Source organism: Schistocerca nitens, chromosome 7 (genome assembly GCF_023898315.1).
Source record: "Schistocerca nitens isolate TAMUIC-IGC-003100 chromosome 7, iqSchNite1.1, whole genome shotgun sequence".
Classification (NCBI taxonomy): Eukaryota; Metazoa; Arthropoda; class Insecta; order Orthoptera; family Acrididae; genus Schistocerca; species Schistocerca nitens.
This window is the reverse complement of record NC_064620.1, coordinates 309,588,285-309,593,284: the sequence shown is the minus strand read 5'-3', so window position 1 is coordinate 309,593,284 and position 5,000 is coordinate 309,588,285. Positions and strand designations below refer to the sequence as shown.

General features: G+C 53.8%; 1 non-coding gene across 1 annotated transcript in view; it reads left to right on the top strand.

The window, feature by feature from the left end:
- Positions 1-4,630: 4,630 nt before the first annotated feature.
- Positions 4,631-5,000, top strand: part of LOC126197114 (small subunit ribosomal RNA) — a 1,909-nt gene continuing 1,539 nt past the window's right edge. The window contains exon 1 of the ribosomal RNA XR_007539513.1: positions 4,631-5,000. This exon is cut by the window's right edge and continues 1,539 nt beyond it. This is a non-coding gene — a ribosomal RNA (small subunit ribosomal RNA).

Genomic DNA, 5,000 nt, shown 5'->3' with positions numbered 1-5,000 from the left:
ACCACAAAAACAGTACCGCCATCTATGCGACGCCAAGCTGACTACGACGGCGATGGGCCCACAGTACCCGTTTCCCGACCCCACCCACAAAGCCTGCATCCACTGTCCACCACAAGAGCACCAACGCCAGTCCCTGCGCCGCACGACGTCGTCCACCGACAATCACGCCACCCGCCCCCGTACGTGCCTCACGTCACCTGCCCAAATTGCAACTCCAGCGGATGAACGGCGGACTTTTCTCGCAGTCGTAAGTTGCAATCCACCCCTATATCATCCGTTTCATGAAGCGTTGTATCCAAGATGCGAAATTCCCGCTGTCCCTACACATGCTCTAAGTCTGTGCGCGATTGCGTGCTCACAGTACGGATTCCGATGCTGAGCGATCAGCTAGGAAGCGCCCCAACCATGTCGGTCCCCATGGGCGTTGCACTCGCAGTCGCAAAGACTCTGGCAATGGCTAAAAGCGCTCCGCAATACATCACGCAGACGGGTAATGACGGTCCGAGCGCTCAGTGTGAGGAGAGCATTACTGAGCCCTGACCCACAAGCAGGTTGTAGCGTATCCCACCCGCAGACATGTGACGTTGTCACACGACCAGTTGTCACTAATCGACTCATTGCTGATAATCATATGCCATACACCGGGGAAAGCTGCCGCAAGGGGTAGCTACGTAGTGCAGTCGCACCTCTACTACTGTACAGAGATAGAACACCACGAGACTGCAACCAGATTAAACTGATACATGGCGCTGATAACTAATAGATGCAGAGCCATCGGAATATAGATGACATACGACATAGAACTGTCCCTATACATGCTGACAGTCTCTGCACACAATGTGAACTACACGTCACCCAGACACCCTATCACACACTACTCTCTGGCTGTAACAGACACAGACACAATATCTAAGCACCACCATGGAACAACATCCAGTGCATCCTCTCCGCCACATTACACCATTCACACTATGATAACAAAACCAGGAGGTCCACCCCAAAAACAGAATATCTCACACTTCCAACAACCATCATTACGCAGATAAGCCACAAACACCCACACATGTGCTACACAGGGGTGCAGCCAACACCACCACACTGGCGTGTCTCACAGCATATAAGCAATGGCAGGAATGAAAGACACAGGTCTGCCACTCCCTTGCCACACCCACAGAACCGGCGCACCACCTCCCCTGAGCCAAAGGTGCATCCTGACGTGACACATCTCAGGGTGCCTCAGGCGTCCACTTACCATCATCACTATGAACGAACCTCGTCCCCTCCCCCCTCATACACCATCCCTTAACCTAACCTATGTTGCGCCTTAACCTAACCTATGTTGCGCCTTAACCTAACCTATGTTGCGCCTTAACCTAACCTATGTTGCGCCTTAACCTAACCTATGTTGCGCCTTAACCTAACCTATGTTGCGCCTTAACCTAACCTATGTTGCGCCCTAACCTAACCTATGTTGCGCCCTAACCTAACCTATGTTGCGCCCTAACCTAACCTATGTTGCGCCCTAACCTAACCTATGTTGCGCCCTAACCTAACCTATGTTGCGCCCTAACCTAACCTATGTTGCGCCCTAACCTAACCTATGTTGCGCCCTAACCTAACCTATGTTGCGCCCTAACCTAACCTATGTTGCGCCCTAACCTAACCTATGTTGCGCCCTAACCTAACCTATGTTGCGCCCTAACCTAACCTATGTTGCGCCCTAACCTAACCTATGTTGCGCCCTAACCTAACCTATGTTGCGCCCTAACCTAACCTATGTTGCGCCCTAACCTAACCTATGTTGCGCCCTAACCTAACCCATGTTGCGCCTTAACCTAACCTATGTTGCGCCTTAACCTAACCTATGTTGCGCCTTAACCTAACCTATGTTGCGCCTTAACCTAACCTATGTTGCGCCTTAACCTAACCTATGTTGCGCCTTAACCTAACCTATGTTGCGCCTTAACCTAACCTATGTTGCGCCTTAACCTAACCTATGTTGCGCCTTAACCTAACCTATGTTGCGCCTTAACCTAACCTATGTTGCGCCTTAACCTAACCTATGTTGCGCCTTAACCTAACCTATGTTGCGCCTTAACCTAACCTATGTTGCGCCTTAACCTAACCTATGTTGCGCCTTAACCTAACCTATGTTGCGCCTTAACCTAACCTATGTTGCGCCTTAACCTAACCTATGTTGCGCCTTAACCTAACCTATGTTGCGCCTTAACCTAACCTATGTTGCGCCTTAACCTAACCTATGTTGCGCCTTAACCTAACCTATGTTGCGCCTTAACCTAACCTATGTTGCGCCTTAACCTAACCTATGTTGCGCCTTAACCTAACCTATGTTGCGCCTTAACCTAACCTATGTTGCGCCTTAACCTAACCTATGTTGCGCCTTAACCTAACCTATGTTGCGCCTTAACCTAACCTATGTTGCGCCTTAACCTAACCTATGTTGCGCCTTAACCTAACCTACGTTGCGCCCTAACCTAACCTAACCTACGTTGCGCCCTAACCTAACCTAACCTACGTTGCGCCCTAACCTAACCTAACCTACGTTGCGCCCTAACCTAACCTAACCTACGTTGCGCCCTAACCTAACCTAACCTACGTTGCGCCCTAACCTAACCTAACCTACGTTGCGCCCTAACCTAACCTAACCTACGTTGCGCCCTAACCTAACCTAACCTACGTTGCGCCCTAACCTAACCTAACCTACGTTGCGCCCTAACCTAACCTAACCTACGTTGCGCCCTAACCTAACCTAACCTACGTTGCGCCCTAACCTAACCTAACCTACGTTGGGCCCTAACCTAACCTAACCTACGTTGGGCCCTAACCTAACCTAACCTACGTTGGGCCCTAACCTAACCTAACCTACGTTGGGCCCTAACCTAACCTAACCTACGTTGGGCCCTAACCTAACCTAACCTACGTTGGGCCCTAACCTAACCTAACCTACGTTGGGCCCTAACCTAACCTACGTTGGGCCCTAACCTAACCTACGTTGGGCCCTAACCTAACCTACGTTGGGCCCTAACCTAACCTACGTTGGGCCCTAACCTAACCTACGTTGCGCCCTAACCTAACCTATGTTGCGCCTTAACCTAACCTATGTTGCGCCTTAACCTAACCTACGTTGCGCCCTAACCTAACCTACGTTGCGCCCTAACCTAACCTACGTTGCGCCCTAACCTAACCTACGTTGGGCCCTAACCTAACCCACGTTGGGCCCTAACCTGACCTGTAATTGTTATATGAATTGCAACATTCATGTAGCGTTGCCTAATCGCAACCCTCTCAACATAGGTCAGTGCTCGCACTCTCTGGTGTCCTGCGTATTGATTCATGTTACGGTGCGTACCCTCACAACATCTAGCGAGTGTTGCGTACGTTCCACATGGTCCCGCTATCCACTGTAATGTGTACTGCTGTAAGACGTATATCGCCCCCCTGTCGCCTCTAGTTCGTCAGGCGGGAGTTTGCGTGTTCAATGAGCTTCGCAGCTGTGCAATGGCATTCGCATACGTACGCGGGCCACCTTCCACGTGTTCTCTCGTGTATACGTCGCAGCATGTATGTGGGCTGATGTGGCGTGTCGTGACGCATATCATCCAGGCATGCAAGACCCACTGAATTTGCAAATGTAGATGGACGTCTACGTTTGCTGCCCAAGTTACGCAAATGAACTGGAAATCCGTTGTTGCGCGGTTGTTTACGCTGGAGGTGAATCATTGATTGCGACAATCGGTACAGGTATTAACTGGTTGCTTCAGCGACACCCGTCATACCCACGAACGTGAGTGGGCATGTGGGTATGAAGCGATACGCGGCGGTGGCTGGGTGGGACCGTCCCCGGCCGGTGAGGGGGGAGCGCCCGGCGTGCTGGCCGCGCGCTGCGTGGGCGCACGCGCTACAGCCGGCTGGTGGGGGCGCCCAGTGGCAGGCGCGCCGGCCGACGGACGCGGCAGGCGGCGCAGCTGCGCGCCGGCGCACCCAGCGCGCGGCGCCGTGCGGCCAAAGTGGGTCCTCGCGGGCCCGGTGCGAAGCGCGGTGGACATCTGCAGTGTGCTGGTCCGATTGAGGACTGTGTGCGTCGAGGATGCGCCGCCGCCCGGCACTCGGCGCCGCGACGCCGTCTGCTGCTCGGTCGCCCCCGCGGTTCTCGCAGGTGGTTTGTATCGCAGCTGTGCGGATGTGTTGGCGCGTGCGCTGTGCTGGGAGAGTTCGCTTTGGCACCCAAGTGGGGCTCTGCCCCTCTGTGGCGCTGGCGTTGGAGCTGCCCGGCCACTGTTTGTGGCCGCGTGTTGTCTCCCGCCGGCAACACCACGACAGCACGCTCCCGGGCCTCTGTCGGCAGCGGCAAGCTCAGTTGGGAGCACGGGTGGTCGCACTGAAAGCGTCTACTCGCCTATCTCCGGGCGATTGCGCCTCTCTCGAACCCGACCAAGTACTTAGGACGGCGCTGCGCGCCGCCGGGACCTGAGAGGGTTTCGAGGTGTATCGTGCAGGGGAGCCCAGCCTCCTCCTGTTTGCGGAATAATTGAGCGGACGCTTGCGTGTTCGCGCGGGCCTCCGGGACACACTCCCGGGCGGCCGGCTGCTCAGCTCTAGTTGACGCAGCTCCCTGGTTGATCCTGCCAGTAGTCATATGCTTGTCTCAAAGATTAAGCCATGCATGTCTCAGTACAAGCCGCATTAAGGTGAAACCGCGAATGGCTCATTAAATCAGTTATGGTTCCTTAGATCGTACCCACGTTACTTGGATAACTGTGGTAATTCTAGAGCTAATACATGCAAACAGAGTCCCGACCAGAGATGGAAGGGACGCTTTTATTAGATCAAAACCAATCGGTCGGCTCGTCCGGTCCGTTTGCCTTGGTGACTCTGAATAACTTTGGGCTGATCGCACGGTCCTCGTACCGGCGACGCATCTTTCAAATGTCTGCCTTATCAACTGTCGATGGTAGGTTCTGCGCCTACCATGGTTGTAA